Genomic DNA, 14,552 nt, shown 5'->3' with positions numbered 1-14,552 from the left:
GGAGGCCAAGGCGGAAAGGAATTCGAGATGAGCCTTTTTCTTGTCTTTGCCCCTCTACCCCCTACCAGTGTGTACATATTTCCTAAAAGGGACTGGCATCAAGAAGGTGCCAGCTTGCCTAGTGAGGAGGAGTCATTGCCAATCAAGTCTTCAAATACAGACTCAATAAGAAAAAGGAACACGTTTTCCCCCAAGGTTAAACACTAGTGCCATTTAGAACAAGGAATACTCGTGGAAAGCAGGATGTACGGTGTCTCTCTGGGAGACAGTTTCAGAACGTATCCACAGTACTGTGACAGTCCCAGATAAGGCACATCCTTATCTGGCGGGAAAGCCAGTTTGGAGAATGCCAACAAGGGCAGCACTGTAGAGATGGCAGAGCAACTCTGGCCAGGGTCTTAGATCAAAGAGGAACCAGGGTCTTAGATCCTCTGCAGCTGCCATTCCAGCCTTGACTGACTATTTGTCTGGACGATTAGGAGACACAGCAATAGACATCTATCTTGTTTAAGCCACAATTCTTGTGTGTCTCTGTTAAAGGATTTGAAACTTACCCTAAAGAAAAAGCCACCAGAGAGGTCACATTTTCCCCAGCTCTTCAGTGGCTTAGTGTCAGAGGCCTGTCTACTTGTGTTAGAGGCGGAGACAGTCAAATGCCTAGGCAAAGAGGGAAGGGTCTTTGGAGAACCTCTTACCCACCCAGGACGTTCTGCACAGCGGGCTTACCTAAACACACCGCGGTGAAAAATTCCGTCCCTTAACACATGCGCAGTAAGGGAGAGAAATTAATGTGGAGTGGCCCAGACTAAGAGCCCACATGTGCACTGGAAGAAGGGGTAAAGCCATCAGGAATTCATGCCTGGCCTCTTCAACTCACGTGTGGTGGCCAGGCACTCAGTTTGTGAGGTGGAAAACCTGCATGCAGGACCCCTCTTTTTGTTGAGAGCTTTCCTTTTGCTTAATACATTCTGCCCTCCTCACCTTTCAATGTGTCCATGTGCCTAATTTTTCCTGGTTGTGAGATAAGAACCCAGATGTAGCTGACATCCTGCATCACTTGCAGGAATCGGACTCTGATTTGAAGGCAGACTTTGGATACGACCAGGTTGGCAGCCGTGGAAGCTGCTAGTCGGACACACAGAGGCTCACACCATCCACATCCTCTTCGCCCTTCCTTCTGTCTGCCATCATCACCCAGACACTGAACCTCAACCTTTTGGATGTCGAGGTGTCTCTCCCATAACCCCCTGTTATCTGCTTCCAGTTCTACAGGCCTTTTATCTGGGTGATGTTGTAGGCCAAGCAGGAGATTTCTCTGTCTTTCCTCTTTCTTCACTCCTGTCCTTCCTCTACTTTGATTCCAGTGTAATCTTTGTAAAAGAGTTATTATAAAATCTGGATTTCTCCTTTATTTATCCCCACAGTGCCTAGACTCTTGATGATCTAAGCTGACCTTACCTTCCATCACTCCCTCAAACATACTTTCCTTGCCACTGGGTTAATCACTCTGATCATGCTGTCCTGGGAAACCTACTGGCTCACTTCTGCTTTGCATCTTGGCTCACAGCATCCCCTGGCAGTGGTGCCTTTGCTGGTGCTGGTGCGTTTTCGTGTCCAATATCAGCCCTGCCCCATAGAGGGCCAAGTCTGTGCCTCCTTACACAGACCTCTGCTTTGTCTGAAGTCCCACACTGCCCACAGCTGGTCATTTAATTATTCTTGGTTTGATGAGTCTCTTACTAATTCCAATGGCTCACAGAATCATTAGAATTTTGGAGCTGTCAATGATTTAAATGCATACTTTCCCAGGTGGAAGTAGAATTTAAATTCACATAGTCCTAATCAGATCAGATACCTCCTTTTTAGAGTGCCCCCTACCCCAGCTACTGCTTTGATCATATTAGAATGGGTCTGTTGGGGGTGTGGGGGTAGGGGGAACAGGGCAGGGACAGAGGGGAGTGGGGCGTTGGGGAGAGACAGCATGGGGAGAAATGCCAGATATAGGTGATGGGGAGGAAGGCAGCAAATCACATTGCCATATGTGTACCTATGCAACAATCTTGCATGTTCTTCACATGTACCCCAAAACCTAAAAAGCAATTTAAAAAAAAACAACTCCGAACCAAACTCCCTGGGAGGCAATGCCTGTGGCCTGCTTTCCAGGCAGCATGATTCCCTGCTGTGAGATTTGAAATCAATCACAACCCTTACTTCCTGTCTGGAGTTTTCGAGAGAACAGTGACATGACAGCCCATTGCACATGAAGCAAGTTAGGGCATGTCCTGGCCAAGATCCCAGGATCCTGAGTTTCTTGTCTGATCCTGAGTTGAATTTATAGATCGCAGTACATCTCTGGCCTCCTTGTTTCAAAGACGGGATCTCTTATGTCACAAGAAGCAGGACAGGAAAAGCCACATAGCAATCTGGATAATTTAAATTTGTAAGGATGGATCTCTTTTCTAGAAGAGCCTAGGTAAAGTCACAGGTGACCTCTAATTCCGAATACAAGGGCAGGCGTGTACTGGAAACATGATACATGCTTACTGGCTGCCTGGCAATTGCAGGGGCTCACCTTAACTTTGGCCGTGGGGTACGGCTCTGATCTCAGAGAAAAAAATCATCCTCAAGTTTCCCTTTTCCTTGTCACGTTGCTTTGGAAAGCCTTTCTCCAATTTCTCACCAGCTTGGGCTTTATTTCCTGTCTAATTTCTGCTTCCACGTGCTTTGTTTTTTGTGCTTTTGACTATAGCTACCATATGGAGAGTGAGCTACTGTGGTGTTCCTCAGAAATAATCAAGCCTTTTAGTGTATGTGGTTTTCGTTCTTTTTTTTTTTGCAAGAGGCAGTATACTTCAAAGCTTTGGTCCCACATTTAAAGGTGGGTTGGAAATAATGGGCACTCAAGATGCTTTGGGTGATCAGAAAATTCCTCCAGCCCAGCAAGATTGCAGTGGTGTCAGAATTTGTGAAACAAAAGATCTTAGTTATTGAGGGTTCATTCTGTTTACAGTATTCGGTGTTTACTTTGCAGCTTAGCAATAGAAGGAGGTGGGGTGAGTCATAATGTCAATTATTTTTTCTAACTTCTGTAATTTTTTCAGTTGAGAGAGCTTCTAAATCAGTGAAAAGAAGGTCATTTCTCCGTGAATTATCTGATTGAGCTGAGGGCCCGAGAGCAGCAGGAGCTGGGATGTGTTTGGGGTAGGTGGGGGTGTAACCTGCAGTGCAGCTGTGGGGTGCTCTGGCCCGCGGGGTCCTGGAAGCCCTCGACTGATCAGAGCACCTGGAGGGGCTGTCACCATGATTTAAAGCTCTGAGAATATGAATTAGCAGGAAGTAGGTGGATGGTGTCATTCTGGCCCTGAAAGGCTTCCATAAATCACCGGCACAGTGGAGCCCCGCAGACTTCCTCCCCGCTGGTTTCTGGAGGCCTCCTTCCCACTCTGCCCAGACAAGTGGAAAGGAACGATTCCTCGAGTGGGTGGGTTATGGCCAAATGGCCTGCCCTCCCCACAGCTTGCAGATCCAGGCGGCTGGAGCTTTAGGCTTCATCCACAGACTGGAGGGCTGCAGAATCCTTGCTCCATAGTGGGGCTTGGGTTCCGGCCTTGGGAGGGATTTGACTTTGACAGTGGTGGTGATGACGGAATTTTTAATGAAACAGATCCTGTCATGTCAGATCAACACAATGGAGCTCAGTCTGCGTGGTGGACAAGAATGGCCTGTTCCTTCCTTCTCCCCTTTGTGCTTTGTTAACAGAATGTCCCTGGCACTTCTGTGCTCCTGCCTGCTGCCAAAAGCTTAACTCTGCCCTTGCGTAATACTGGGGGACACTGTCAGAAGGTCAGCTGGAAGTCCTTCATCCGAAGGCAGATGTAAGGGCTAAAGCCCTGCCAGGATCCCCAGGCCGATTTTCAGTGTTGAGGTTGAAACTTACTCCCTGCAGCCACCCCTGGTTTATCAACTCCTCCCTCTAACTGGGGGTGGAGACTTGGGGTCCAGGGAGTCTTCAGCGCCCCTCCATAATGCAAGAACACCCGCCACTGACTCCAAAAGCCGCACAGTGATTTTCCTCCATCTCCTCAGCTCCGTGCTCCAGCAGGCACGGAGGAACTAGAGCCATACCGAGGTCAGCAGTAGGGAACATTTTCCCCTTCACTCACTCACTTCTGTTAGGCAAGCAGTGACAATGGCGTCTTACAGCAGAAAACGAAGTGGGAACTATGACCGGCCAGCGGCTCGGGGGTCTGAGCAACAGGATTCAGGTATCTCTGTACCTTGGCCAATTTGCATTCTTGTCTGCTGGAATGCCAGTTCCTTTGAAAAACCACAAGTATAGGAAATAGGCCCAAGCCTAAGGCTCTTTCCCTTCCTTACCCTCTTTGTCTCTGTGGCTACTCAGCTCAGGAGGTGAGGTGATGTTTTTTCATGGTGCAGGGGTCAGAAATTCCTGTTCTGGGAGTGGGAGTTGGCTGGACTTCTTTACTGTGGCCAGACACAACAACCTTAGCCATCAGCCTTACAAATGCTTGGCTGGTTTGTTTGTTTTGGTTCCAAGGGGAATGGGAATAAAAAAGGAGCAACAGGCAGCTCAAATACCTCATCACTCCTGGAAACACTGTCACTTCCCGCATGCTGGAAGGCAGCATATTTGTTCCCGCAGTATAGGCAGGTGGAGTAGCCCTAATCCGAAAATCCAAAATCAAAAATGCTCTAAAATCCAAAGCTTTTTGAGCAGCAATATCATGCCACAAGTAGCGAATTCTGCACTTAACGTCATGTGACAAATCAGTCCAAAAGTATTCAAGACTTTACGTCAGGCACAACATTATTTTTATTTATTTATTTATTTTTTAAGACAAAATCTCCCTCTGTTGCCAGACTGGAGTGCAGTGGCACGATCTTTGCTCACAGCAACCTCTGACTCCCTAGTTCAAGCAATTCTCCTGCCTCAGCCTCCCCAGTGGCTGGAATTACGGGTGTGTGCTACCACACTCAGCTAATTTTTGTATTTTTAGTAGAGATGGGGTTTCATCATGTTGGCCGGAATGGTCTCTATCTCTTGATCTCATGATCACCCACCTCGGCCTCCCAAAGTGCTGGGATTACAGGCATGAACCACGGCGCCCGGCCATGCACAACATTATTAAATACTGTATAAAATTTGGCCGGGCGCGGTGGCTCAAGCCTGTAATCCCAGCACTTTGGGAGGCCGAGGCGGGTGGATCACGAGGTCAAGAGATCGAGACCATCCTGGTCAACATGGTGAAACCCCGTCTCTACTAAAAATACTTAAAAAAATTAGCTGGGCATGGTGGCGTGTGCCTGTAATCCCAGCTACTCAGGAGGCTGAGGCAGGAGAATTGCCTGAACCCAGGAGGCGGAGGTTGCGGTGAGCCGAGATCGCGCCATTGCACTCCAGCCTGGGTAACAAGAGCGAAACTCCGTCTCAAAAAAAAAATAATAATAAAAAAAAAATAAAAAAATAAAATTATCTGGAGGCTGTGTTTATAAGAATTTATATATAAAGCATAAACAAATTTTGTCTTTAGACTTGGATTCCATCTTCAAGATACTTTATTACATATCTTTTTTAAAATTTTGACTTTGGAATATATCTCATATATTTAAAAAAATCTCAAATTGGAAATATTTCTGGTCCCAAGCATATTTATTTATTTATTTATTTATGAGACAGGGTCTCACTCTGTCACCAAGGCTGAATGCAGTGGCGTGATCACTGCAGCCTCAACCTCCTGGGGTCAAGTGATCCTCCCGCCTCAGTCTCCTGAGTAGCTGGGGCTGCAGGTGCACCACCATGCCTGGCTAATTTTTAAAAAATTTTTTGTAGAGATGTGGGTTGGGGAGATCTTGCTATGTTGTCCAGGCCAGTCTTGAACTCCCAGGCTCAAGTGATCTTCCCACCTTGGCCTTCTAAAGTGTTGGGATAACAGGTGTGAGCCACCATACCTGGCATTTTTGTTTGTTTGTTTTTTAGAGATGGGCGGGGTCGGGGGGTGTCTAGCTCTGTTGCCCAGGCTGGATTCAAACTCCTGAGCTCAGCCTCTCAAGGAGTTGGGGTTACAGGCACTCGCCACTGCACTGGCTGCAAACACTTTGGATAAGAGCAACCTGTAATCCATTTTCCACTTGCCTTTTGTTTGCTGTATCTATCCCAGCTCTGCTATTTTCTAGCTGTTTGGCCTTGCACAAGTTGCTTTACATCTGTATGCCCTACTTTCCACATCTGATAAATTAGTATTATTTCACAGGATCATTATGACAATTAGATGAGATAATAAAGGTAAAGCTCTTAGAATGGTGCTTGGCCCCTAGTAAGCACTCGAATATTGTTTTTGTCAACATCTTCTATATGTCTGTCTATGTATGGCTTTTGTGGTTATTTCTATTTTTAGTCAAGGATTACATCTCATTTCTCGTCTTTTCTTTGTGTTCTGAATTCAGGCTCTGTGAATCTACCAGCCATTGCACATTTTCAAGCTGAAAGACCATTTACATTTCAGAACCACTCTCTCAAACATTCCTTTAGGGAACTGGCCGTTTTGAATTGCTCCTGTCTTTTCTCTGTCGTCTCCAGAATTGAGTATTCCAAACCCAGCACAGTCTCAGCATGGCTGCCGTTTTCTCGTTTCTTTGTGAAGCGTCCCTGTCCAGGCTGTCAGCCTCACGTTATTTGATTGTTTTCGGAACAGCCGGCAGGGGGAGTGTATCAGCCGTTCCCAGCTTTCAGGCGAGGGTTTCTGATTCTTCCAGGTGCTTCTGTTAATGAGTTCAGTGCCTGCAGATCTTTCAGTTTAGGAGGATAGAAAGCTTCCTTGGCATGGAGATTCACCGTGTACTTCTGCAAACAGAAGTTTAAAAGACAGAAAGCTGTATCTTATCGCTGCCGAGAGCTCTGCAGTCACACCTCGCTGTGGTGAAACTGACAGCTGTGTTACTGTGGGCACATTGCTCAACTTCCCTGAGGCAGTTTCTTTTTACTTAAAAACTGGGCAGAACCCAGCCTGGCCCCTAGAGATGTTAGGGAGTCAGCAAGTGGCTGATAGATGCAGAGCTCTTAGCCGCTGGGGTACTTAGGAAATGGGAAGCATCATTACTCGGGGCACTGAGGCAACTTCGGGAGCCCCCTCTTGTCTCTCTCCTTACCCATCCACCACCTTTTCCTCTCCCTTCCGACTCACTTTTTCTCCCTGCTCTTCATTTCCCAGGCCTGAGACTAATGCCTGCAGGTACGAGGAAGCCTCTGTTTGCATAGGGCTGGGATACCCAGAGGGGAGGCTGGGGCACCCATAGGGTGAAAAGGCCAGTGGAAATCCGCTTTTCAGATGCACTCTGTGAACCTCATGTAGTCTCTTGGTCAGCAGAAGCAAAATTAGCCATAAATAGCTCACACTGCACCCATCCCCTACCCCACTCCACCCGACCAGGGCTGAGAGACATCACAAAAATAAACTCCACGAGAGTGTTCTTTATAGCCCAAAGCACAGAACTGGCAGTGCCGTGTGGACATCACCCTGGGTGGCGTGCATAATCACCATACCTGAGCACCTCCCTGCGCAGCTGGGAGAAGGGTTGCTGTAGGGACCTGGGACCCCAGAGACGGTGGGACGGGGACACAACCTCAGCTGGCTTAGAGGAGAGTGGGGCTCAGTGCCCAGGCTCAGCTCAGCCTGGCTTGGGGGACCATCCAGGCCTGGCTTGGCACCAGTGGTTTGGTTGGGGACAGGTCTGGAAGGTTCCATACCTCTAATCTTCAAATGCTTCTGAGTCTGTCTTGCACCTGGAGGGCTGGTCTAGAGGGCTTCTGTCCACAGGGGTCGCTTAGTTTGTTTCCTTTGAAGGCCTGGGGTCTCTCTGTGGGGGGATAAGGGTCATGTGGGTTGGGTGACCGGTTTGCTGAGGCTTTAGCCCTGAAAGTCCTGCCTCCCAGGAGGACACTTAGTCCTGGGCAACTGGAAGGGGTGTCCACCTGGTGGGATGTATCACGTCATGTGTGAATCTCGGGCCAGATCCCTGCAGGAAAGCAGCGCGGCTTTAGAATGTGATAGGGCCCTTGCGGATGCAGCCTTGCTGGGGGGAAAAGGAACTAACCATGTCCCACCACCAGAATTGACATTGGTGCTACTTAGAGGTTTCTCACAACACCTAATGAATGGGGAGCTGGCCCAAGCCTCTGTCTTCCAGAGCACTGCGGCTAGCAGGGTCAAAGTGGACTTATCCCAAGTGGGGATGCCTTGGAGTGGCTTCCTGCCTTTGTCCAGGAGCCCCTCCCCTGCCAGATTCCACAGGAGGGCACTAGAGCCTCGGCCCACACCCCGTCCATTCCTGGCAGGCTGCAGCACGCTCAGCCAGAGAGCACCTTGCCAACCTTTGCCTCTAATTGCTCTCTCTGCACACAGCCACTTCCTCTGCCTGCAGCAGAACTCATAAAAAGGGAGGCTCTCCTTCATACCTTTGACAAGTTCAAAGGAACCCATTTCCTGGGGGAGACTGGTCATGCTGTCACTGGGATCAAAGGCTGCTGAGGACGCTGGTCATGAGCTGCTGCTGACCCGGGCCCAGCTTCCCTGAACTGCCCTGTGGCTGCTTTTCAGTGTCAACATCCTGTGCTCTAGGGAAGTCCAACCTCTATCAAGACCAGCTCTGTTCTGTTTTGGGATCAATCTGCACCTCTTAACCCTGCACTGCGTCTTACAGAGGGAGCCCCCGTAGCTGTGAAGGAGGCCATGAAACACGTCAAGCCTATCCTAGAATGGTCGGTGACAAAGCCACACCCAGCTCTGGCGAGGCGCTTACCCTGCCCCATCAGATGCTTGCTCCACTGCTCTGCGCCTACCGCCCCTGCTATTCCACAGGGCCCCAATCCTGGCTTTGATTGGGCGATAGAGCAACGTCAGTCTAGGTGAGTCCAAGGCACAGCCGTGTTCAGATTGGGAGTAGGGTTTCTGGTTCTTTGGCACGGCTCTTGGGCAAACTCCAGTCCTTCCCCAGCATCCAAGTTGGTAGTGTGTGTTCATGAACATCTCCAACAGGATGCTAGATGCTGTCCAATAGAGAGTTTCTGAGAGAAAATGAAACAGTCTGCTCTCTGTTCCAGCTGAAGGTGCTCAGGCAATGCTTGCTGAACAAATACATACATTCTACTTACAGAATAGGAAACAGATCTCTAAGGGGAACCTGATTTTATAACTTAGGGGTATGTATATACAGGATAGGGCTAGATTGGAAGGAAAAACACTCATTTCTAGTATACTGTCTTCTTCTGATGACCTTTACTCTCCTCTACCACCCAACAAGCCAAGTGGTGGGAGTCAGATATGCATATTAAATAGCACGTGCAGTGGAAGGCTGGCCAGCGCCTTCGCCATTCCATGCATCCAAAACCTCTGCCCTGCAACCCCTGGCTGCTGTTGCAACACACACACACACACACACACACACACACGTGTAGACATGCACACACCCTCAAACACACACACTCAAACTCACACACATAAACACACTCATACACACAAACACAAACACAACCCAAGCATGCACACAACTATACACAAACATGCGCACTGAAACACACATGGACACACGTGCACACAAATATATGCATAGACACACTTGTGCTTACAAACTAAACACATATACATAAACACACTCTACACACACACAAACATACCCATCTATACATAAACATATGTATGCAAACACACTGCACACACGCACACACACCCCTTTCCACCACTTGAGGGGCTGGGATATGAGAGAAGACATGAACTTTTCATCTACACTTCACTACAGCATGCTGTACAATTGTTCTGTAGGAATTTTGGATGCCTGTCATTGAAATTGTCTAAGTTTCACTTGATAACAATAGTTTAACGCTATAAAAATATCCATTTATCCTTGCGATGGTTTGCAGCTTCTGAAATGTGGTCATCTGTTCCACGTTTAAAGAATTCGAGGCAGCATTATTCCTGAAGGCCTTTTGTTATGAGTTTGCTTCTCAAAGCCGTCTTCCGAATCCTGTTGTGCTAAGTGTCACCCCAGCTCAGCCCAGTTATGAATTTCATTGCTGAGTCTGAGCACAGGTCCTCTGGCAGCATTTCTGATTGTAACCAGTTTTGCGCAGCGAGATCACCCTGCTGACCATGGGCAGTGGTTCCCAGCAGTGCGAGGATATGTGTGGGGCCTGCTTTTGTGACTACAGCATTCACCCTTCTGAGGACAGACGGTAGCTCTTGCTGTCTTCGTGCCACTGGAAGAACTCCAAAGGGCGCCTGGAGGACTGGCTTGGACTTTCAGTTCTGTCACTTATGAGTGTGTGACCCTGGACACGTTATGTATCTCTCTGCCTCTCAGTACTGTGACCTGGATATAGTTAACAACTGCTTTTGAGGTCTAGTGAGGAATAAATGAGACATTTCAGTGAAACAGCTGCACTGATTTTACAGTTCTCAGTTCTGACCCATGAATCAAGTAGATTTCATTTCATTATGACTGACATTTTAAAAAATTTAGAATAGATAATGAATATAACATTTCATTATGGAGTGATGAAAATGTTCTAAATTAGATTGTGATAATGATTGTACAACTCTGGAAATATACAAAAATCTACTGAGCTGTGTACACTTTAAATGGGTGAATTTTGTAGTATATAAATCATATCTTAATAAAGTTGGTTATAAAATAAAGAGCCCTTAAAAAACCAAGCTCTACATTTGGGATTCGTGAACTTTACTATGATATGTTAGACCACAATTAAAAAATTTAGTTGGGCGTGTTGGCTCACACCTTTAATCCCAGCACTTTGGGAAGCTGAGGGGATGGATCCTTTGTGGTCAGGAGTTCGAGAGTAGCCTGGCCAATAAGGCAAAACCCGTTTTCCACTAAAAATACAAAAAATTGGCCAGGGATGGTGGTGTGTGCCTGCAGTGCCAGCTACTTGGGATGCTGACTGGGATTACTGCTTGAATCCAGGAGGCAGAGATTGCAGTGAGCTGAGATTGTGCCACGGCGCTCCAGCCTGGGTGACAGAGCAACACTTCGTCTCAATTAATAATAATAATAAAAAAAAAGATACAGGCTGGGTATGGTGGTGCATACCTGTAACCCCAGCACTTTGGGAGGCTGAGGTGGGAGGATCCCTTGACGCCAGGATCTTGAGACCAGCCAGAATAATATAGTGATCTCTGTATCTACCAAAAAAAAAAAAAAAAAAAGATAAAAAATAAGTTTTAATTGAGTGTAACGGAGCACAGCACACACAGGTAGTCCTACCTACTTGGGAGGCTGACACAGGAGGATCACTTGAGCCCAGGAGTTTGAGTTTTCAGTGAGCTATGATCACACCATTGCATACTAGTCTGGGAGATGGAGCAAAAGCCTGTCTCTAAAAAAAAAAAAAAAAAAAATAGACATAAGAAATAAAATAGAAAATATCAGAGTGCCTCACATGTAGTAATAATTAACATCATTTTTATGAACTCTCTGTGTAAATATGTGTGTACATGTATGTGTGTGTGTACTGGGCTGCAATAAAAATGTGTTTCTTACAGAGAAAGGGCTGTTGCTTTAAACACCCATTGGCCTAGCGCCTACCGGGTCAGAGCAGACGTTTAACAATGGTTATTTATGCCCGTTCTCCCCTTCCTTTCCAGAAATGCAAATAAAGAGGAAGAGCACACCCATGTTCAGTAATTGACTTTGACTTCACAGTGTTGGCCTGTTTTCTGACAAGAGAGTGGAAACTCTGACTAGCTGGAGGAGCCCCCTTACCACCCCCTTCTGTGTGTAAATGTACACACACGTGCATGCACACAATTAAATCGGGCTCTCTTTTTCTAGTTAAATAAACCCCACAGTCACCAAAGGAACAAATAGTTGGCCTATATCCAAAGAAAATGTGCCTCCAGGCTTCTGGTTTTGGAGGTTTTGCAGTGTTTACTTTCCAATGATCTCCACTTGACTTCTTCCCTCTTTCATTTGGTTGTAAATACCACAATTTAAACTAGCTACCTGCTGCTGTGACCCTGGGTGGGAGGCTGTCTTGACAGAAGTGGCAGGCCTCCCTGGCCCCTTCCTCCTCCAGGTGAGTGTGGGGTGGAGCGGGGTGGGCAGACCTGGCCGCAAGCAGGAACGTGGCTGTCTCGGGGGTGAGTGTGGGTCCGGGACTGCAGCCACTGCCACAAGCAGGACTTGGACCTTGTGCTCAATCAAGGTAAATAGATGAAGTCATCCAGTGCCTGGCGACCTTCTGAAGATGGTGCAGTATAAATAGCCTTGGGAAGACTATTTCATCAGGGATGAAAACACTTGTGTTTCTGTTGCTTTCTGATGATTATTTCCTTTTGGTTGCTTGCCCTGTGACACATTTCAGTAACTGCCAGATGGGTCTCCGGTGGATGTGTCCAATGTTGGACACACATTCCTATTTGTCCTATTGAGTTAGAGGGGTTTTTTTTTCTTACTTTACTTTTTATATATTAGTCCAAATTAGCTCTCTGCTAGTGAAGTAAATTGCAAATGTATTTTCTAGTTTGTCATTTGTCTTTTAGATTTATTTATGTTGGTTTGCCCTACAAACAAAAAAAATGTATGTAGTTGATTGGATCAGTCTTTTTATTTGTGGCTTCTGCTGTGTTTTGTACTTAGATTTTTTTTTAATACCAAGATTATTTTAAAAAATAGCCCATCAAATATTCTAACACTTTTGATTTAATTTTTTATATTAAAAATTTAAATCCATGTTAAATGTATCCTGGTGTAAGATCTGAGGTGTGAATTAAACTTCATCCCCCCACCCTAGATGGTTGTCCAATTGTTCTAACACCATCTTTTATGCACTGATTTGAAGTGCTGTCCTTTTCATATACTAAATTATCATTTATGCTTGTGTTTATTTATGGGCTTTTTATTCTGTCCCACTTACCTGCCTGTGTATTTCTCATCAATATCATTTCAATGATTAGTTGTAAAATGTCAAATGTTTGTCCAGGATGACCCATTATTACTCTTCTTTTTCAGAAATTTCCCGATTACTTTGCTTGTGTATGTCCACATATGAATTTTAGGATCAGCTTATCTAGTATAAAAATCTCATTATTTTATTGGGATAGTTTATTTATGGGGTATTTACTTATGGAGTAAGTTAGGGAGAAATGACATTTATGGTGTTTCCCATTTCCCAGTCCATTAATATGATATGCCTTATTATTTGCTCAGGATTTTTTTTTATGTGTCCAGTGGTAACTACCTTTTTTTTTTTTCTTTTTTTTTTTGAGATGGGGGTCTCACTCTGTCACCCAGGCTGGAGAGCAATGGCCGTGATCTAGGCTCACTGCAACCTCTGCCTGCTGGGTTCAAGCGATTCTTCTGCCTCGGCCTCCTGAGTAGCTGTGATTACAGGCGCCCGCCATCACACCTGGCTAATTTTTGTATTTTTAGTAGACACAGGATTTCACCCTGTTGGCCAGGCTGGTTCTGAACTCCTGACTTGAGGTGATCTGCCCACCTCAGCCTCCCAAATTTCTGGGATTACAGGCATGAGCCACTGCTCCTGGCCCCAGTAGTTAACATTTTAAAGTTTTTATTTCATATAGCTCTTAAGAGTTTCTTGTTGAGTTTATTTCTAAGTAGTTTTTCTTTTTTCTATTAGGAATTACTGTTTAATCTTCTAACTGTGATTTGTATTTATTGAAAGCTATTGAATTAATTATTTCTCCTTATTAATTTTAAAAGCAGTCACCTTACTGAAATTCTTATTTGTGAAATAAGCACACTGGGTGAGCATTTGAATCATTAGAATTTTTTTTTTTTTTTTTTTTTTTTTTTGCGACAGAGTTTCGCTCTTGTTACCCAGGCTGGAGTGCAATGGCGCGATCTCGGCTCACCGCAACCTCCGCCTCCTGGGTTCAGGCAATTCTCCTGCCTCAGCCTCCTGAGTAGCTGGGATTACAGGCACGCGCCACCATGCCCAGCTAATTTTTGTAATTTTAGTAGAGACGGGGTTTCACCATGTTGACTAGGATGGTCTCGATCTCTTGACCTCGTGATCCACCCGCCTCGGCCTCCCAAAGTGCTGGGATTAGAGGCGTGAGCCACCGAACCTGGCAGAAATTTTTATTTTTTCTAATTTGTTCTAAGAATATATATATATATATATATATATATATATATATATATAATATATATAATATATATATATATACACTTGGAGATAGAGTCTTGCTCTGCCACCCAGCCTGAAGTAGAGTGGCACTATCTTGGCTCACTGCAACCTTTGCCTCCTGGGTTCAAGTGACTCTCCTGCCTCAGCGTCCTGAGTAGCTGGGATTATAGGCGTGCACCACCACACCCAGCTAATTTTTTATGTTTTTGGGAGAGACAGGGTTTTACCACGTTGGCCAGGCTGGTCTCAAACTCCTGACTTCAAGTGATCTACCCACCTTGGCCTCCCAAAGTGCTGGGATTATAGGCATGAGCCACTGTGCCCGGTCTTTAAGAATTCATTTTAAATGTATTTGATATATATAGTA

This window comes from Saimiri boliviensis, chromosome 14, assembly GCF_048565385.1.
Source record: "Saimiri boliviensis isolate mSaiBol1 chromosome 14, mSaiBol1.pri, whole genome shotgun sequence".
In the NCBI taxonomy this organism is placed as follows: domain Eukaryota; kingdom Metazoa; phylum Chordata; class Mammalia; order Primates; family Cebidae; genus Saimiri; species Saimiri boliviensis.
This window is presented reverse-complemented; position numbering follows the sequence as displayed.